This window comes from Ranitomeya variabilis, chromosome 4, assembly GCF_051348905.1.
Source record: "Ranitomeya variabilis isolate aRanVar5 chromosome 4, aRanVar5.hap1, whole genome shotgun sequence".
Lineage (NCBI taxonomy): Eukaryota > Metazoa > Chordata > Amphibia > Anura > Dendrobatidae > Ranitomeya > Ranitomeya variabilis.
This window is the reverse complement of record NC_135235.1, coordinates 267,216,753-267,239,309: the sequence shown is the minus strand read 5'-3', so window position 1 is coordinate 267,239,309 and position 22,557 is coordinate 267,216,753.

The window sequence follows — 22,557 nt, the reverse complement described above, 5'->3', positions numbered from 1 at the left end:
ATAGATAGATAATAGATAGATTGATTAATAGATAGATAGATAATAGATACATAGATAGATAGATAGATAGATTAATACATAGATAATAGATACATAGATCATAGATAGATAGATATATAATAGATAGATTAATACATAGATAATAGATAGATAGATGATAGATAGATAGATGATAGATTGATAATAGATAGATAGATTAATAGATAATAGATAGAGTGATCTCAAGTTACGTACATTTATTCTACAGAAGCAATCAGTATGAGTTTTCTGATACTTGTTGGTCTATTCTTTTAATAATGTTTTTTTTTAAAGAATTCCTGAATTTTCAGGTGGCTTTTTTAGAGTAGGCAGTGGAATAACACTATTTTTAGCCTTAAAGAATTTGCATATGTGACACTAATCACTACTCACGGACAGCCATGAGGCTGGGTAGTCAAGAGGTCCGAGAGCAAAAGCCAGGAAGGCTGAGACAGAGGGATAGTCAGGTCACAATCTGGGGTCAAAATTCAAAGAAGGTAGCGGATCACGACAAAAGGGCTAGGCAAACGGATGGTCACGGACAAATCTAAATTCGAGCAGCAAAGATCAGAATACAAGATTAGAATACAGAGCAAACACACACCACGTGAGCTAAGCTAAAAATGGCAGCAATATAAGGCAGAGAGATGGCTGACTAGCCAGGAAATTACTCCAAACAGTAGACATAAGGAGAAAACCATGGCACGTCCAGGCCTTGATTTGACAACCAAACTGTCACTCAAGAGACTGACAGCTTAGCATGCCTCAGCTTCATCACCATACTGAGAGATCATTATGCCTCTTCCCTAGATTGGACTCCAAAACAGTCATTCACTGCCTCCAGACACACCGATAAGCAGAATCGTGACAGCATACTTCATTTTTCAGCAGTTTTCCCCTCTGGAGGCTCTCTCTAATTTTCACTTTTCTCTGTGCTTCTAGGTAGAGACTATCTGCTATGATATCTCCCATACACATCACACACAGACACAAAGGATTCCTGCTCTCCTGCCTCCACATAGCATATTTTCAGAAGTGGCAGCAGCATGCAGGCCATTATACAGTAGTACTGAGCAGTGTAACTGTGCATCCAGCCCATCACGGGTGTTAAAAAAAGCTTACTAGAAAGCAGCAGCACAAGTTTGTGTGGGTCTGTCTCTTTTTAACTCTGCCCCTTCTCCCTTTATACACTTCAATAAACAGCAATAATCTGAGCTGGCAGTAGTGTAGTATTTTAGCTGCATTTAAGAGCAAATGATGAGTTTAGAGGGAGAGAAGGGGCTCATAAGTGGAGAAAGAAACAGATCTCTCTTATCTATATATATAATTGTCTAAGGGTTTTTCCGTCTGTCTGTCTGTCTGTCTGTCTGTCTGTCTGTCTGTCTGTCCTGGAAATCACTCCATATAAGGTATGGTCTACAAACAGGATACCTTATATGGAGTGGTCGGCGGTTTGTAGACCATACCTTATATGGAGTGGTCGGCGGTTTGTAGACCATACCTTATATGGAGTGGTCGGCGGTTTGTAGACCATACCTTATATGGAGTGGTCGGCGGTTTGTAGACCATACCTTATATGGAGTGGTCGACGGTTTGTCGGGCGGCCTCGACCAATCAGAGATGGGCACAGCATGGCGACGATGATGTCATAATGGTTGCCATGGCGACGATGATGTCATAAAGGTTGCCTCGACCAATCAGCGACGGGCACAGTCTGCCGCGAATTACATACTACGGGGACATGCATATTCTAGAATACCCGATGCATTAGAATCGGGCCACAGTCTAGTAAGATATATTTACGGAGCGCCCCCAGACGCAGGGCCGCGGGGTACTCGGTACCAGGCCTCTCTGTCTCAGTTCTGGGGTTGTCACGGTGGCTAGACCCAGTCCGTGACCCTGCTAAGGGGCGTCCAATGAAAGGTGTAGGTGGTGGTGCGTGGTGCAGTTCGCGGTGAATAACGAGGACACAGGGTTGCAGTCTCTTTTCCTCTTTACTGAAGGCTTCAAGATCCTCAATCCGGAGTACGGTTAACAGGGCTGTCCGAGACCAGCCGGTCCGATGGCACCTCCAGAGTTACCTTTGCAGGTGGAAATCTGTGCCTTCCTTCTAGCGCCTGTGTGTTGTAGTACTTCCCTGCTGAACACCACGGGATAGTCCTTACAACTGTTGTGTCTGTTTCTGATGTTCTTTCCCACAACCTATGTCTGTTCTGATGTTCTTTCTCCGTCCCCCAGATGATATGGCTAGGACGCACCCATATGACGGGTTGGCCTGGAGTTCTTCCGGGACCCTAGCGACGCCCCTCTCCCACAGTTGCCCCCTATGTCTGCTTAGGTGTTTTAGGTGAGACAGCCAACCTATAATTAACTGTCCTGCTGTTGGTTTGGAGTAATGCTTGGAGCCCAATACTTCCTTGGTGTTCCGGCCACCGGCTACGCGCCTCAGTAGGATGTTACCTCAATCTTACAGCATGACTCCTACTAGTGTTATCTCCTTTTTGCTATGATCTCGTTTCTCACTCTTCACAATAAACCCCGCTTCTTGTCCTTTCTTGAGATACCGCCGCGATGTGGTGCAGGCGCGGTTCCTTAACGTTCTCTCTTGTTTGCTAGGCCTCTGTCAGGATCCCACCCCTGACAGGGACCCCCCTGAATCTTCCCCTGCAACACCCTCTGCCACAGGATGTTGCCTGGTTCGAACCCAGTCAGCTTCTGTCTAACTTTCTATCCAACCCCCAGTTTTACCAAATTGTGAGGAGTGGCCTAATACATAGTGCCCTTTGCTCCCCCTGGAGGCCAGACTATGAAGTGTATTGGTGTCTGTGATACCTGGTCAGGTGAACTCCTTAAGTGCCATCAGACGTGCCATCACTCCCCTTAGTGGCGGAGCATCAGTACTGCAACGACCAGGACTCTGGGGCGCTGCACTCCCCCCCAGTTAAATCCAGTACTCCCGGACTGGGAAGAAAACAACAATACATGTCAGCAAAAGACATAAATTTTGGAATGCAATAAACAAGTAATAGGAAATAATAATAGTGCTTCCCTTTATGGGGGGTGAGGACTCTTAAAGGTTACAAACAAACATAGTTAAATATTTTAAATAACACACTATAAATAACTTTTACTACCCAGCCGGGTATTCTACTAAGTGCAAATTCTGAACAATAATTTAACTTTGCCTCTAAGGAAGTATAAGCTGGATCCACTAAAGGCTTACTATAAAACTCCTAAAATATAAATTAACTTTTCTTCATTTCTCTCTTCTAAGTGCAACACCTTCTTCTTGATTTCTTGATTTGTCTTATGCAGGACCGCCTGTCTATCTGCCCAGGCCTACTGCCTCTTTTCTTAGCACAGGACTACTGAGCCATCTCTCTATGGCTCCTAGGAGGACTCACCCACTAACCCCTACGGGCTCACTTCCTGTCCTCAATTTCTAGCAACATTATCAAACATTTTCTATAACTAACTAGCTGGCTACATATAACTTGTTATGTAAAACATTATTCACTTTCTCTTAAGGCAACATTGTATATTAAGTGCAACTGGTGAACTTTCCCTTTAAGAGGGGACCAAGTCTCTTCGAGGTAGTGCAACTGCTCAAGTTGCAAGTCCGTGTAAGGCAGGAACTCCTATACTGTTTCCAGGAACAGTGTCTTCGCAAAGGGTTCTCTTTTTTTTTGTAAAACCAGTAGGGGGCACCCTTAATAGGGTGCGAACTATTTACATCACAGTTTGTGAACCATTCACCGTTCATGATTCGGCAGTCTTTTCCAAATAGGGGGTTTAAAGAAGCAAAAAGGGGAAAACTGTTGTGATCCGCTTTTTGGGCTCCCCTAGTGGTGGCTGGTGGTACTGGAGACTTGTGTGTTCTTTTCTGCCTCAGCTCACCTGCTTCCATCAGTTTTGGGAGTTCCCTATTTAGCCTTGCTCTCCAGTCACTTCCTTGCCGGTCATCATTGTAACCTGAGTCTTTCAGTTGCATGTTCCTGCTACCAGTCTGCTGATCAGCTAAGTGGACTCTTGTCCTTTTTGTTTTGTATTTTTTGTCCAGTTTACAGTTTGTCAGTTCCTGTTACTGGAAGCTCTTGTGGACTGAAAATGCCACTCCTGTGTCATGAGTTGACACAGGAGTCTTAAAGTAATTTCAGGATGGGTTTTTGAAAGGGTTTTTCAGCTGACCGTGAAGTCCTCTTTTGTATCCTTCCTCTATCTAGTAAGTGGACCTCGCTTTGCTAAATCTACCTTCATACTGTGTATGTCTTTTCCTCTGAACTCACCGTTAATATATGTGGGGGCTACTATCATCTTTGGGGATTTCACTAGAGGTAAGCCAGGTCTATTCCTTCCTCTTCCAGGCGTAGTTAGTTCTCCGGCTGGCGCATGGCATCTAGGCAGCCGTAGGAATGCTTCCTGGCTACTGTTAGTTGTGTGGTAGATTTAGGTCACGGTCAGCTTGAGTTTCCATCACCCGAGGGCTAGTCTGTTATTTTGTGTTTCTGATGTTCCCATGCCATTGGGGAATCATGACAGTATGACCGGCCACTGTTAAAGCAATTGGCAGAAGAGAGGAGAGTAAAAGAAGTCTGTAGATTTTTTTTTTTTTTCCTCACATGTTTGCTACTTAGTTGGCTCAGTTGTATTTCTGCTCTATTTACAGCCTTGCCTTTCTCTCCTTCTAATCCTTGAATGGCTCTGATCTCTCCGGTGTAAGGATGGACTCTCAGAGTTTGGCTGCAGGTTTAAATAATCTTGCTACGAAGGTTCAGAATTTACAAGATTATGTTATATGTACTCCTATTTCTGAACCTAAGATTCCTACACCAGAGGTATTTTCCGGAGATAGATCTCGGTTTCTGAATTTCAAATGTAATTGTAAATTATTCCTTTCTCTCAGACCTCACTCCTCTGGAGATCCTGTTCAGCAGGTTAAGATTGTGATTTCTTTGCTGCGAGGTGACCCTCAAAATTGGGCATTTTCATTGACACCAGGGGATCCTGCGTTGCTCAATGTGGATGCGTTTTTTCTGGCTTTAGGGTTGCTGTATGAGGAACCTAATTTGGAGATTCAAGCTGAAAAAGCTTTAATAGCCCTGTCTCAAGGGCAAGATGAAGCTGAGATATACTGCCAAAAATTTCGTAAATGGTCTGTGCTTACTCAGTGGAATGAATGTGCCCTAGCGGCAATTTTCAGAGAAGGCCTTTCTGATGCCGTTAAGGATGTCATGGTGGGGTTTCTGTTGTGATTCGGTTCGTGGGCTCCCCCGGTGGTCTCTTGTGGTACTGGTGTCCTGCAAGCTTTGCCTTCTCAGTTCACCTGTTCCTATCAGGATGTGGGAGTATCCTATTTAACCTTGCTCCTCAGTCATTCTAATGCTGGCCATCAATGTATCCAGAGTGATTCTGTTGCATGTTCCTGCTCCCAGTTTTCTGCTCAGCTAAGTTGGACACTTTAGTCCTTAAGTCTATTTTTGTATGTTTTGTCCAGTTTGCACTTATGTGAATCTCTGCAGCTGGAAGCTCTTGTTGGGCTGAAATTACCACTCCAGTGGCATGAGTTGTCACATGAGTTAAGGTAATTTCAGGATGGTGCTTTGAAGGGTTTTGCAGCTGACCGCGAAGTCCTCTGTTGTATCTTTCTGCTATTTAGTTAGCGGGCCTCTCTGTGCTAAATCTGCTTTCATACTACGTGTGTCCTTTCATCTGCTCTCACCGTTATTATATGTGGGGGGCTGCTATCTCCTGTGGGGACATTCTCTGGAGGCAACCCAGGACTGTGTTTTCTTCTACCAGGGGTAGTTAGTTCTCCGGCTGGCGCGCGGCATCTAGAGACAACGCAGGAATGCCCCCTGGCTACTTCTAGTGTGGTGTGTAGGTTTAGCATCGCGGTCAGCCCTAGTTTCCATCACCCGAGAGCTTGTCCGTTTATTCTATGCTTCTGATGTTTCCTTGCCATTGGAAACCATAACAGTATGGCCAGCCCAAATGTTTAATCTATAGGCTGAAGCAGGAGAGAAAAGGAACTGTGTGAAACCTTTTTTTTTTTTTTTTTTCCTTCCTCTGAAGTTGCACTCCAGCTCTAATTGCAGTCTCCTGTTTTCCTCTCCTCTTAACCCCTGAATGGCTCAGACTTTATCTGTTGAAATATGGATCCCCAGAGTCTGGCTACCAATTAGTATAATCTTGCCCCTAAAGTTCAGAATATACAAGATTTTTTGTTACATGCTCCTCGGTCTGAACCTAAAATTCCTATACCGGAGTTTTTTTCTGGAGATCGATCTTGTTTTCTAAATTTTAAATACAACTGTAAATTGTTTCTTTCGCTGCGATCTCATTCTGCTGGAGATCCTGCCCAGCAAGTAAAAATTGTTATTTCTTTACTGCGGGGTGACCCCCAAAATTGGGCATTTTCATTGGCACCAGGGGATCCTGCGTTGCTCAATGTGGATGCGTTTTTTCTGGCTTTGGGGTTGCTTTATGAGGAACCAAATTTGGAGATTCAGGCTGAGAAAGCCCTAATAGCCCTCTCTCAGGGGCAAGATGAAGCCGAAATATATTGCCAAAAATTTCGAAAATGGTCTGTGCTTACTCAGTGGAATGAGTGCGCTCTGGCGGCAATTTTCAGAGAAGGTCTCTCTGATGCTGTAAAAGACGTCATGGTGGGGTTTCCTGCGCCTACTGGTCTGAATGAGTCCATGACAATGGCAATTCAGATTGATCGGCGTTTACGGGAACGCAAACCTGTGCACCAGTTGGCGGTGTCTTCTGAAGAGGCACCACAGAGTATGCAATGTGATAGCTTTCTGTCCAGAAGCGAACGACAGATTCATAGGCGCAAAAATCATTTGTGCTTCTATTGTGGAAATTCTACTCATGTTATATCAGCATGCTCTAAACGAACAAAGAAAGTTGATAAATCCTCTGCTATTGGCACTTTGCAGTCCAAGTTTATTTTGTCTGTAACTCTAATTTGTTCGTTATCTTCTATTGTTGCGGATGCGTATGTGGATTCTGGCGCCGCTTTGAGTCTTATGGATTGGTCCTTTGCCAGGCGCTGTGGGTTTGATCTAGAGCCTCTGGAAGTTCCTATACCTTTAAAGGGTATTGATTCTACACCATTGGCTAGTAATAAACCACAATACTGGACACAAGTGACTATGCGTATGACTCCAGACCATCAAGAGGTGATTCGCTTCCTTGTACTGTATAATCTACATGATGTGTTGGTGCTGGGATTGCCATGGTTGCAAACTCATAACCCAGTCCTTGACTGGAAAACAATGTCTGTACTAAGCTGGGGATGTCAGGGAAATCATGGGGACACATCTTTGGTCTCCATTGCTTCATCTATTCCCTCTGAAATTCCTGAGTTTTTGTCTGATTATCGTGAGGTTTTTGAGGAATCTACTCTTAATTCTCTTCCTCCTCACAGAGATTGCGATTGCGCCATAGATTTGATCCCTGGCAGTAAATTTCCTAAGGGTCGTCTATTCAATCTGTCTGTACCTGAACATGCTGCCATGCGAGAGTATATTAGGGAGTCCTTGGAAAAGGGACATATTCGTCCTTCTTCGTCTCCTCTTGGAGCGGGGTTCTTTTTCGTAGCTAAAAGCGATGGTTCTTTGAGACCTTGTATTGATTATAGACTCTTGAATAAGATCACAGTCAAGTATCAGTATCCTTTGCCATTGCTGACAGATTTATTTGCTCGCATTGAGGGGGCGAAGTGGTTCTCTAAGATTGATCTTCGCGGTGCGTATAATTTGGTGCGAATTAAGCAGGGGAATGAGTGGAAAACCGCATTTAATACGCCCGAGGGCCATTTTGAGTATTTGGTGATGCCTTTTGGTCTGTCAAATGCCCCTTCGGTCTTTCAGTCTTTTATGCACAATATTTTCCGTGAATATCTGGATAAATTTATGATTGTTTATTTGGACGATATCTTGATTTTTTCGGATGACTGGGAATCTCATGTTCAACAAGTTAGGAGGGTTTTTCAGGTTTTGCGGACCAATTCTCTGTTTGTTAAAGGTTCAAAGTGTGTTTTTGGGGTTCAGAAGATTTCTTTTTTGGGGTACATTTTTTCCCCCTCTTCTATTGAGATGGATCCTGTGAAGGTTCGGGCTATTTGTGACTGGACGCAACCGACTTCTCTTAAGGGCCTTCAGAAATTTTTGGGCTTTGCTAACTTTTATCGTCGATTCATAACTGGTTTTTCTAGCGTTGTCAGGCCTTTGACTGATTTGACTAAAAAGGGTGCTGATGTTGCAGATTGGTCTCCTGCTGCTGTGGAGGCCTTTCGGGAGCTTAAGCGCCGTTTTTCTTCTGCTCCGGTGTTGTGCCAGCCTGATGTTTCTCTTCCTTTTCAGGTGGAAGTTGATGCTTCCGAGATCGGAGCGGGGGCGGTTTTGTCGCAGAAAAGTTCAGATTGTTCAGTGATGAGACCTTGTGCGTTCTTTTCTCGAAAATTTTCGCCCGCCGAGCGAAATTATGACGTCGGTAATCGGGAGCTTTTGGCGATGAAGTGGGCATTCGAGGAGTGGCGTCATTGGCTTGAGGGTGCTAAACATCAGGTGGTGGTCTTGACTGATCACAAAAATTTGATTTATCTTGAGTCGGCCAGACGTCTGAATCCTAGACAGGCGCGCTGGTCGTTGTTTTTCTCCCGGTTTAATTTTGTGGTTTCGTATCTGCCAGGTACTAAGAATGTGAAGGCGGATGCCCTTTCTAGGAGTTTTGAACCTGATTCCCCTGGTGATTCTAAACCTACGGGTATACTTAAGGATGGGGTGATATTGTCTGCTGTCTTCCCAGACCTGCGACGTGCTTTACAAGAGTTTCAGGCGGATCGGCCTGATCGTTGTCCGCCTGGTAGATTGTTTGTGCCGGATGAGTGGACCAATAGAGTCATCTCGGAGGTTCATTCTTCTGCGTTGGCAGGTCATCCGGGAATTTTTGGTACCAGAGATTTGGTGGCTAGGTCCTTCTGGTGGCCTTCCCTGTCTCGGGACGTGCGTACTTTTGTGCAGTCTTGCGATGTTTGTGCTCGGGCCAAGCCTTGTTGTTCTCGGGCTAGTGGGTTGTTGTTGCCCTTGCCTGTTCCTAAGAGGCCTTGGACACACATCTCTATGGATTTTATTTCTGATCTCCCTGTTTCTCAGAAGATGTCCGTCATTTGGGTGGTGTGTGACCGCTTTTCTAAGATGGTTCATTTGGTGCCCTTGCCCAAGCTGCCTTCCTCATCTGAGTTGGTGCCCCTGTTTTTTCAGAATGTGGTTCGGCTGCATGGTATTCCGGAGAATATCGTTTCCGACAGGGGATCCCAGTTTATGTCCAGATTTTGGCGGGCGTTTTGTGCCAGGATGGGCATTGATTTGTCTTTTTCGTCTGCATTTCATCCCCAGACAAATGGCCAGACGGAACGTACTAATCAGACCTTGGAGACTTATTTGAGGTGTTTCGTGTCTGCTTATCAGGATGACTGGGTCTCCTTTTTGCCGTTGGCTGAGTTTGCCCTTAATAATCGGGCCAGTTCTGCCACTTTGGTCTCCCCTTTCTTTTGCAATTCAGGGTTCCATCCTCGTTTTTCATCTGGTCAGGTGGAGTCTTCGGATTGTCCTGGAGTGGATACCATGGTGGATAGGTTGCATCGTATTTGGGGGCAGGTGGTGGACAATTTGGAGTTGTCCCAGGAGAGGACTCAACGTTTTGCTAATCGCCATCGTCGTGTTGGTCCTTGTCTTCGTGTTGGGGACTTGGTGTGGTTGTCCTCCCGTTTTGTCCCTATGAGGGTCTCTTCTCCTAAGTTTAAGCCTCGGTTCATCGGTCCTTATAAGATTTTGGAAATTCTTAACCCTGTGTCTTTTCGTTTGGACCTCCCAGCATCCTTTGCTATCCATAATGTCTTCCATCGGTCATTATTGCGGAGGTATGAGGTACCACTTGTGCCTTCTGTTGAGCCTCCTGCTCCTGTGCTGGTTGAGGGTGAATTGGAGTACGTGGTGGAGAAAATCTTGGACTCCCGTGTTTCCAGACGGAGACTTCAATATCTGGTGAAATGGAAGGGCTACGGTCAAGAGGATAATTCTTGGGTTACAGCTTCTGATGTTCATGCTTCTGATTTGGTCCGTGCCTTTCATAGGGCTCATCCAGATCGCCCTGGTGGTTCTTGTGAGGGTTCGGTGCCCCCTCCTTAAGGGGGGGGTACTGTTGTGATTCGGTTCGTGGGCTCCCCCGGTGGTCTCTTGTGGTACTGGTGTCCTGCAAGCTTTGCCTTCTCAGTTCACCTGTTCCTATCAGGATGTGGGAGTATCCTATTTAACCTTGCTCCTCAGTCATTCTAATGCTGGCCATCAATGTATCCAGAGTGATTCTGTTGCATGTTCCTGCTCCCAGTTTTCTGCTCAGCTAAGTTGGACACTTTAGTCCTTAAGTCTATTTTTGAATGTTTTGTCCAGTTTGCACTTATGTGAATCTCTGCAGCTGGAAGCTCTTGTTGTGCTGAAATTGCCACTCCAGTGGCATGAGTTGTCACATGAGTTAAGGTAATTTCAGGATGGTGTTTTGAAGGGTTTTGCAGCTGACCGCGAAGTCCTCTGTTGTATCTTTCTGCTATTTAGTTAGCGGGCCTCTCTGTGCTAAATCTGCTTTCATACTACGTGTGTCCTTTCATCTGCTCTCACCGTTATTATATGTGGGGGGCTGCTATCTCCTGTGGGGACATTCTCTGGAGGCAAGCCAGGACTGTGTTTTCTTCTACCAGGGGTAGTTAGTTCTCCGGCTGGCGCGCGGCATCTAGAGACAACGCAGGAATGCCCCCTGGCTACTTCTAGTGTGGTGTGTAGGTTTAGCATCGCGGTCAGCTCTAGTTTCCATCACCCGAGAGCTTGTCCGTTTATTCTATGCTTCTGATGTTTCCTTGCCATTGGAAACCATAACAGGTTTCCTACGCCCACAGGTCTGAATGAGTCCATCACAATGGCGATTCAGATTGATCGGCGTTTGCGGGAGCGCAAACCCGTGCACCATTTGGCGGTATCTTCTGAAGGGACGCCAGAGAAAATGCAATGTGACAGAATTCTGTCAAGAAGCGAGCGGCAGAATTATAGGCGCAAAAATGGCTTGTGCTTCTACTGTGGTGATTCCGCGCATGTTATATCAGCATGCTCTAAACGTACTAGGAAGGTTGACAAGTCTGTTTCTATTGGCACTTTACAGTCTAAATTTCTTCTGTCTGTAACTCTGATTTGTTCATTATCAGTTATTACCGTGGATGCCTATGTGGACTCTGGCGCCGCTCTGAGTCTCATGGATTGGTCCTTCGCCAGGCGCTGTGGGTTTGATTTGGAGCCTCTGGAAGTTCCTATACCTCTGAAGGGTATTGATTCTACACCTCTGGCTTGTAATAGACCACAGTTCTGGACGCAAGTGACTATGCGTATGACTCCAGACCATCAGGAGATGATTCGCTTCCTCGTGTTGCATAATTTACATGATGTGTTAGTGCTTGGATTACCATGGTTGCAATCTCATAACCCAGTACTGGACTGGAAAACTATGTCTCTGTTAAGCTGGGGGTGTCGGGGGGCTCATGGGGACATACCTTTGGTTTCTATCTCGTCATCTATTCCCTCTGAGGTTCCGGCATTTTTGTAGGATTTTGGAGATTATTAACCCTGTTTCCTTTCGTTTGGACCTCCCGGCATCTTTCGCTATCCATAATGTGTTCCATCGGTCGTTGTTGCGGAGATACGAGGTGCCGGTGGTTCCTTCTGCTGAGCCTCCTGCTCCTGTGCTGGTTGAGGGTGAATTGGAGTACGTTATAGAGAAGATCTTGGACTCCCGTATTTCCAGGCGGAGACTCCAGTATCTGGTTAAATGGAATTGCTATGGTCAGGAAGATAATTCTTGGGTAACTGCCTCTGATGTGCATGCCTCGGATTTGGTTCGTGCCTTTCATAGGGCTCATCCAGGTCGCCCTGGCGGTTCTTGTGAGGGTTCGGTGCCCCCTCCTTAAGGGGGGGGTACTGTTGTGATCCGCTTTTTGGGCTCCCCTAGTGGTGGCTGGTGGTACTGGAGACTTGTGTGTTCTTTTCTGCCTCAGCTCACCTGCTTCCATCAGTTTTGGGAGTTCCCTATTTAGCCTTGCTCTCCAGTCACTTCCTTGCCGGTCATCATTGTAACCTGAGTCTTTCAGTTGCATGTTCCTGCTACCAGTCTGCTGATCAGCTAAGTGGACTCTTGTCCTTTTTGTTTTGTATTTTTTGTCCAGTTTACAGTTTGTCAGTTCCTGTTACTGGAAGCTCTTGTGGACTGAAATTGCCACTCCTGTGTCATGAGTTGACACAGGAGTCTTAAAGTAATTTCAGGATGGGTTTTTGAAAGGGTTTTTCAGCTGACCGTGAAGTCCTCTTTTGTATCCTTCCTCTATCTAGTAAGTGGACCTCGCTTTGCTAAATCTACCTTCATACTGTGTATGTCTTTTCCTCTGAACTCACCGTTAATATATGTGGGGGCTACTATCATCTTTGGGGATTTCACTAGAGGTAAGCCAGGTCTATTCCTTCCTCTTCCAGGCGTAGTTAGTTCTCCGGCTGGCGCATGGCATCTAGGCAGCCGTAGGAATGCTTCCTGGCTACTGTTAGTTGTGTGGTAGATTTAGGTCACGGTCAGCTTGAGTTTCCATCACCCGAGGGCTAGTCTGTTATTTTGTGTTTCTGATGTTCCCATGCCATTGGGGAATCATGACAGAAAACAAAAGCAAAAATTAAAAGTAATAGGGATCCCGGGTAAACGAAGGGATCCCTTTACGAATAACCCTGGTCGGGTACTAGCAGCAAAAAGCGGGGAAACAAACAGTTAAAAGAACTATTTACATACTCGTGGTTCCGAGGTTTAGTTGGACGGCTTCAAGGGCTGCACCTGGCACTTAACCCTACTTGGACTGGGAAAACTGAGGTCCAGGGTTACACCCAGTGCTGGACAAACGCCGTTAATCCGTCTTTCATGTACGGTTAAATCATGCACAGCGATGGAGGTCTGCGCAGCTTGAGTATGGGCATTGGCTGCAGCAGAGGTAGCGGCTGCTGCAAGATCAGTCACTGGAATGGAGTCAGCAGCTGTGGTACTAGCAGTCGCTGGAGTGGTGTCGGTCATCAGGGCAGGGTCGTCCTCCATACCTGCTTTAGATGCGGTCCCTCCGGTGCCGGGCTGCTCCGTCCCCTCTGGGGTCTGGAACACTGATTGCGGGGCCTTGTGCTGCGGCGTTGTCATCTCTGTTGGCAACATCTCGCTTTCTGGCGGGGCCTTGCTTTCTGGCTTCGGAGCGCTGGAACTCCTTTCCTGCTCCAGACCAGGCGAGGCTGCCGACAGGCGCCTGGTGAGGCTCCGATGAAGGTCTTCTCCCACCCGGCCTCAGGGCTCAGCTGCGTCCGCCGGAGTTGGTCGCTGAGCTTGCCCACTCCGGCCTGCAGGAATTCAGCATCAGCGGTGGAGGCCTGGTTACAGTGCCCCTCCGGGTAGCTGGGGGAGTCCTCCGCTCCGACCCCACGCTCCGGCTCCGGGTGGCTGGCCATGGCGTCCTCCACATGGCTGACTTCTTCTTTGTCCTTTTCCCGCTCTCTCCTTCGTGGGCGGTTTCACTTTCTTTGTCTCCGCCCCCATTGAGGATCAGGAGGCGGATCTCGGCTGCTGACTGACACGTCCTCACGGGACAGAAATATTTAGACTGGGCGGCCATTGTTCTTCGCGCTCTTCAGCTTGTTTACGCCCACTTCCACGCCCTTCTTCTTCTCCTGCGCTCCTTGTTGCGCTGTAATGGCGGCGGTTTTGGCGGGAACCTTTGGCGGCAAGTGGCAGTCCACAGTCTTTGCAATAAGTCACAGTTCAAGCACAATAAATCACAGTTCCAAGGCACACATGACCTGATTCTTCAGGCTTAAGTAGATCCTGTTCATGATGCCAAGTTTGGAGCGCCCCCAGACGCAGGGCCGCAGGGTACTCGGTACCGGGCCTCTCTGTCTCAGTTCTGGGGTTGTCACGGTGGCTAGACCCAGTCCGTGACCCTGCTAAGGGGCGTCCAATGAAAGGTGTAGGTGGTGGTGCATGGTGCAGTTCGCGGTGAATAACGAGGACACAGGGTTGCAGTCTCTTTTCCTCTTTACTGAAGGCTTCAAGATCCTCAATCCGGAGTACGGCTAACAGGGCTGTCCGAGACCGGCCGGTCCGATGGCACCTCCAGAGTTCCCTTTGCAGGTGGAAATCTGTGCCTTCCTTCTAGCGCCTATGTGTTGTAGTACTTCCCTGCTGAGCACCACGGGATAGTCCTCACAACTGTTGTGTCTGTTTCTGATGTTCTTTCCCACAACCTATGTCTGTTCTGATGTTCTTCTCCGTCCCCCAGATGATATGGCTAGGACGCACCCGTATGACGGGTAGGCCTGGAGTTCTTCCGGGACCCTAGCGGCGCCCCTTTCCCACAGTTGCCCCCTATGTCTGCTTAGGTGATTTAGGTGAGACAGCCAACCTATAATTAACTGTCCTGCCGTTGGTTTGAAGTAATGCTTGGAGCCCAATACTTCCTCGGCGTTCCGGCCACCGGCTACGCGCCTCGGTAGGATGTTGCCTCGATCTTACAGCACGACTCCTACTGGTGTAATCTCCTTTTTGCTATGATCTCGTTTCTCACTCTTCACAATAAACCCCGCTTCTTGTCCTTTCTTGAGATACCGCCGCGATGTAGTGCAGGCGCGGTTCCTTAACGTTCTCTCTTGTTTGCTAGGCCTCTGTCAGGATCCCACCCCTGACAGGGACCCCCCTGAATCTTCCCCTGCAACACCCTCTGCCACAGGATGTTGCCTGGTTCCAACCCAGTCAGCTTCTGTTTAACTTTCTATCCAACCCCCAGTTTTACCAAATTGTGAGGAGTGGCCTAATACATAGTGCCCTTTGCTCCCCCTGGAGGCCAGACTATGAAGTGTATTGGTGTCTGTGATACCTGGTCAGGTGAACTCCTTAAGTGCCATCAGACGTACCATCACTCCCCTTAGTGGCGGAGCATCAGTACTGCAACGACCAGGACTCTGGGGCGCTGCACTTACATACACTAGTTTCGTAAATTCACTTGTTTCTTATAACGAGAGTGACCAAATTAGTGGTAAAAAAGTCATTTTACTTTTCGATTCCAAATCCTGCTTCATTCATTATAGTTACAACCACACAAGCCTGGCTGCTGCTTTTTTACCTGTCGTATCCTCATGTTACCTCTACAGGTTTCAACTTTCAGTTTGAGTAGTGAAGCAAACCTAATGGCACCATTTAGATACGAATTGAAGATGCCGAGGACGCAGTTTTCAAAAGATAGACAAGATCAGTGATTGCTCTTTCCTAACTTTATCCATCAGAAGAGACAGATATCAAGATCAGTCACTGCCAGGAAGATGCTCAGATATCGTCAAACGGAAATATCACAACCAGAGGAAATGTTTTTCGGTGCTTTATAGGACACGAGACGTTCTCATCACGCTGTCTGAGGTGCCGGAATTAATGAAAACTTTTACCTTTTCTCAGAAATATCCAGCTCTATCTATCTGCTATGGTCTTCTTAGCAATGAGATTTAAAGGGGCTCCCAACTTTTTTTTTTACCAGATGAGTTTGGGGACATGATTTTGTGGAAGATATTTTTATAAAAATAAAAGAACATTAACTCTCCCAATTTTGGATGATGAGACCCTTTATTTTGACTCACTCACCCAGTTATCCTAAGAGATGTGTCTATAACCTGTAAGTGATAAATAACAAACTGCAGCGCCATTAGAGACCTCCACAGTTGGCAGTTTGGTGGCTGGAAGGGCAGGTAGAGAGTAACAGAACCTGGACTACAGGGAGGGAAGGTAAAGCATGACAGACCCCGCATTATATATGAAGGTCTCGAGGAGACCGACTGACACTGCACTGCACATGGAGGAGAGGTAGGGAGTGACAGACCCACCACTGCACATGGAGGAAGGTAAAGAGTGACAGACCCCGCATTATATATGAAGGTCTAGAAGAGAGTGACTGAAACTGCACTGCACATGGAGGACAGGTAGGGAGTGACAGACCCACCACTGCACATGGAGGAAGGTAGAAAGTGACTGACCCTGCACTGCACATGGAGGACAGGTAGAAAGTGACAGACTCACCACTGCACATGGAGGAAGGTAGAGAGTGACAGACCCCGCATTATATATGAAGGTCTCGAGGAGAGCGACTGACACTGCACTGCACATGGAGGACAGGTAGGGAGTGACAGACCCACCACTGCATATGGAGGAAGGTAGAGAGTGACAGACCCCGCATTATATATGAAGGTCTAGAAGAGAGTGACTGACACTGCACTGCACATGGAGGACAGGTAGGGAGTGAAAGACCCACCACTGCACATGGAGGAAGGTAGAGAGTGACTGACACTGCACTGCACATGGAGGACAGGTAGAGAGTAGTGTTGAGCGATACCGTCCGATACTTGAAAGTATCGGTATCGGAAAGTATCGGCCGATACCGGCAAAGTATCGGATCCAATCCGATACCGATACCCGATACCAATACAAGTCAATGGGACTCAGGTATCGGACGGTATTCCTGATGGTTCCCAGGGTCTGAAGGAGAGGAAACTCTCCTTCAGGCCCTGGGAACCATATTAATGTGTAAAAGAAAGAATTAAAATAAAAAATATTGCTATACTCACCTGTCCGACGCAGCCGGGACCTCAGCGAGGGAACCGGCAGCGTTGTTTGTTTAAAATTCGCGCTTTTACTTGGTTACGTGAGGTCCCGGCTTGTGATTGGTCAGGGCGGCCATGTTGCCGGGACGCGGACCAATCACAGCAAGCCGTGACGAAATTACGTCACGGCTTGCTGTGATTGGTCCGCGTCCCGGCAACATGGCCGCCATTAACCAATCACAAGCCGTGACGTCACGGGAGGCTGGACACGCGCGCTTTTCAAAATACGCGCATGTCCAGCCTCCCGTGACGTCCCGGCTTGTGATTGGTTAATGGCGGCCATGTTGCCGGGACGTCACTGGAGGCTGGACACGCGCGCTTTTCAAAATACGCGCATGTCCAGCCTCCCGTGACGTCCCGGCTTGTGATTGGTTAATGGCGGCCATGTTGCCGGGACGTCACTGGAGGCTGGACACGCGCGCTTTTCAAAATACGCGCATGTCCAGCCTCCCGTGACGTCACGGCTTGTGATTGGTTAATGGCGGCCATGTTGCCGGGACGCGGACCAATCACAGCAAGCCGTGACGTAATTTCGTCACGGCTTGCTGTGATTGGTCCGCGTCCCGGCAACATGGCCGCCCTGACCAATCACAAGCCGGGACTTCACGTAACCAAGTAAAAGCGCAAAATTTAAACAAACAACGCTGCCGGTTCCCTCGCTGAGGTCCCGGCTGCGTCGGACAGGTGAGTATAGCGATATTTTTTATTTTAATTCTCTTTTTTACACATTATTACATTAATGTTGTTGCGATACCCGATACCCGATATCACAAAAATATCGGATCTCGGTATCGGAAATTCCGATACAGCAAGTATCGGCCGATACCCGATACTTGCAGTATCGGAATGCTCAACACTAGTAGAGAGTGACAGACCCAGCACTGCACGTGGAGGAAGGTAGAGAGTGACAGACCCCGCACTACACATGGAGGAAGGTAGAGAGTGACAGACCCCACACTACACATGGAGGAAGGTAGAGAGTGACAGACCAACCACTGCTCATGGAGAAAGATAGAGAGTGACAGACCCCACACTACACATGGAGGACAGGTAGGGAGTGACAGACCCACCACTGCACATGGAGGAAAGTAGAGAGTGACAGACCCACCACTGTGCATGGAGGAAGATAGAGAGTGACAGACCAACCACTGCACATGGAGGAAGGTAGAGAGTGACAGACCCCACACTACACATGGGGGACAGGCAGAGAGTGACAGACCCTGCACTAAACATGGAGAACAGGTAGAGAGTGACAGACCCAGCACTGCACATGGAGGAAGGTAGAGAGTGATAGACCCCGCACTACACATGGAGGCAGAGGTGTAGCTAGGGTTTTGGTTCAGGGGGGGCGAAACTTCTGAGTGGGCCCCTAACCAGGTAATCTTGATTACAACTTGGTGACATGCCCTAATACTGGAGGAGAACCTCAGCAGATGAGGACAGGTAGAGAGTGACAGACCCACCACTGCACATGGAGGAAGGTAGAGAGTGACAGACCCACCACTGCGCATGGCGGAAGATAGAGAGTGACAGACCCCACACTACACATGGAGGACAGGTAGGGAGTGACAGACCCACCACTGCACATGGAAGAAGGTAGGGAGTGACAGACCCACCACTGCGCATGGAGGAAGATAATAGAGAGTGACAGACCAACCACTGCACATGGAGGAAGGTAGAGAGTGACAGACCCCACACTACACATGGGGGCAGGTAGAGAGTGACAGACCCTGCACTAAACATGGAGAACAGGTAGAGACTGACAGACCCAGCACTGCACATGGAGGAAGGTAGAGAGTGACAGACCCCGCACTACACATGGAGGAAGGTAGAGAGTGACAGACCCACCACTGCACATGGAGGAAGATAGAGAGTGACAGACCCCACACTACACATGGGGGACAGGTAGAGAGTGACAGACCCTGCACTACACATGGAGAACAGGTAGAGAGTGATAGACCCACCACTGCGCATGGAGGAAGAGGTGTAGCTAGGGTTTTGGTTCAGGGGGGGCGAAACTTCTGAGTGGGCCCCTAACCAGGTAACCTTGATTACAACTCGGTGACGCACCCTAATACTGGAGGAGAACCTCAGCAGATGACCTCACTGTTACTGAAGATAATCTCTATATAACGACCAACATGGATATTACCACCAAATGCTCAGTGGTAGATACCAGTCCTACAGAACATATAACAAATCACTGCACAGTTACAGATAATGACTTACCGGTAACGTCCTTTCTGATGGAATCGTTCATTTTTCCCATCTTTTCCATCTGGCACAGACCGACATAACAACTTCTTCCAGCCATGACTCGTCTGCAGAGAATACAACAAAGACACATTTCACTTCTCATATTCCAGCCATCACCATCTATTCCTAACCTGCACAAACTCCTCATCCTGCTGATACCCCAAATACTGAGCCGCTGCTGCCGTATGTGTCCCTATTACTGCCCCTGATACCCCAATACAGAGCCGCTTTTGCCGTATGTGTCCCTATTACTGCCCCTGATACCCCAATACTGAGCCGCTGCTGCGGTATGTGACCCTATTACTACCCCTGATACCCCAATACTGAGCCGCTGCTGCCGTATGTGTCCCTATTACTGCCCCTGATACCCCAATACAGAGCCGCTTTTGCCGTATGTGTCCCTATTACTGCCCCTGATACCCCAATACTGAGCCGCTGCTGCGGTATGTGACCCTATTACTACCCCTGATACCCCAATACTGAGCCGCTGCTGCCGTATGTGACCCTATTACTGCCCCTGATACCCCAATACTGAGCTGCTGCTGCCGTATGTGTCCCTATTACCTCACCTGATACCCCAATACTGAGCCGCTGCTGCCGTATGTGTCCCTATTACTGCCCCTGATACCCCAATAGTGAGCCGCTGCTGCCGAATGTGTCCCTATTACTGCCTCTGATACCCCAATACTGAGCCGCTGATGCCGTATGTGATCCTGTTACTGCCCCTGATACATCAATACTGAGCCGCTGCTGCCGTATGTGTTCCTATTACTGCCCCTGATACTCCAATACTGAGCCGCTGCTGCCGTATGTGTCCCGATTACTGCACCTGATACCCCAATACTGAGCCGCTGCTGCCGTATGTGTCCCTATTACTGCACCTGATACCGCAATACTGAGCCACTGCTGCCGTATGTGTCCCTATTACTGCGCCTGATACCCCAATACTGAGCCACTGCTGCCATATGTGTCTCTATTACTGCACCTGATACCACAATACTGAGCCACTGCTGCCGTATGTGTCCCTATTACTGCACCTAATACCCCAATACTGAGCCACTGCTGCCTTATGTGTCCCTATTACTGCACCTGATACCCCAATACTGAGCCACTGCTGCCGTATGTGTCCCTATTACTGCACCTAATACCCCAATACTGAGCCACTGCTGCCGTATGTGTCCCTATTACTGCACCTAATACCCCAATACTGAGCCACTGCTGCCTTATGTGTCCCTATTACTGCACCTGATACCCCAATACTGAGCCGCTGCTGCCGTATGTGCCCCTATTACTGCCCCTGATACCACAATACTGAGCCACTGCTGCCGTATGTGTCCCTATTACTGCACCTGATACCCCAATACTGAGCCGCTGCTGCTGTATGTGTCCCTATTACTGCACCTGATACCCCAATACTGAGCCGCTGCTGCCGTATGTGTCCCTATTACTGCCCCTGATACCTCAATACTGAGCCGCTGCTGCCGTATGTGTCCCTATTACTGCCCCTGATACCCCAATACTGAGCCGCTGCTGCCGTATGTGCCCCTATTACTGCCCATGATACCACAATACTGAGCCACTGCTGCCGTATGTGTCCCTATTACTGCACCTGATACCCCAATACTGAGCCGCTGCTGCTGTATGTGTCCCTATTACTGCACCTGATACCCCAATACTGAGCCGCTGCTGCCGTATGTGTCCCTATTACTGCCCCTGATACCTCAATACTGAGCCGCTGCTGCCGTATGTGTCCCTATTACTGCACCTGATACCCCAATACTGAGCTGTTGCTACCATATGTGACCCTGTTACTTCCCCTGATACCCCAATACTGTGCCGCTGCTGCTGAATGTGTCCCTATTACTGCCCCTGATACCACAATACTGAGCCACTGCTGCCGTATGTGTCCCTATTACTGCACCTGATACCCCAATACTGAGCCGCTGCTGCCGTATGTGTCCCTATTACTGCCCCTGATACCACAATACTGAGCCACTGCTGCCGTATGTGTCCCTATTACTGCACCTGATACCCCAATACTGAGCCGCTGCTGCCGTATGTGTCCCTATTACTGCCCCTGATACCACAATACTGAGCCACTGCTGCCGAATGTGACCCTATTACTGCCCGATAACCCAATACTGAGCTGCTGCTGCCGTATGTGTCCCTATTACTGCCCCTGATACCTCAATACTGAGCCGCTGCTGCCGTATGTGTTCCTATTACTGCCTTTGATACCCCAATACTGAGCTGTTGCTACCATATGTGACCCTGTTACTTCCCCTGATACCCCAATACTGAGCTGCTGCTGCTGTATGTGACCCTATTACTGCTCCTGTTACCCCAATACTGAGCCGCTGCTGCCGCATGTGTCCCTATTACTGCATCTGCTGAGTGGTTCTCTGTACCCTCTAAATTCTAAAGCACCCCTCTATAATATAGTAATGCCAGGTGCAAGTGCCCTAGAAAACTGCCCATATTTTGCCCCTAGAAAGTAATAATGCCCTGTGTGCCCCTTTGATAGCTACAGTAACCTGAGTTCCCCTTTAACTATATGTGCCCACTTTACATTTAATAAAGTCCCGAATCTCCCCCTGTACAGCTCCCCTATACACAGTATGATGCTCACTTATACACAGTACAATGGACCCACACAGTATACTGACTCCTTAGTAGCCCCCAAACTGTTTGATGGCTCCAACAATGTATAATGACCCCAACACTGTAATCTCCATACTGTATGATGGCCCCCTAGATATCCTCCATATACAGTAGCATAATGCACCAAATAGTCCACAATATAGTATAATGCACTCCCCATAGGCTGACTCTATAGCATACGGCAGCCCCCATAGGCAGACACTGTAATAAGGCAGCACCCCCATATAGGCAGACCCTGTAATAAGGCAGTACCCCTTAGGCAGACTCTGTAGTATAAGGCAGCACCCCCATAGGCAGACCCTGTAATAAGGTGGCAGACCCTGTAATAAGGCAGCACCCCCATAGTCAGAGCCTGTAATAAGGCAGCCCCCATAGTCAGACCCTGCAATAAGGCAGCACCCCCATATTCAGACCCTGCAATAAGGCAGCCCCCCCATAGTCAGACCCTGTAAAAAAGGCAGCCCCCATAGGCAGCCCCTGTAATAAAACAGCACCCCCATAGTCAGACCCTATAATAAGGCAGCACTCCATAGTCAGACCCTGTAATGAGGCAGCACCCCTATAGTCAGACCCTGTAATAAGGCAGCCCCCATAGTCAGACCCTGTAATAAGGCAGCACCCCCATAATCAGACCTTGTAATAAGGCAGACCCTGTAATGAGGCAGCCTCGCTATAGTCAGACCCTGTAATGAGGCAGCACCCCCATAGTCAGACCCTTTAAAAAGGCAGCCCCCATAGGCAGACCCTGTAATAAGGCAGCACCCCCATAATCAGACCCTGTAATAAGGCAGACCCTGTAATGAGGCAGCCCCGCTATAGTCAGACCCTGTAATGAGGCAGCACCCCCATAGTC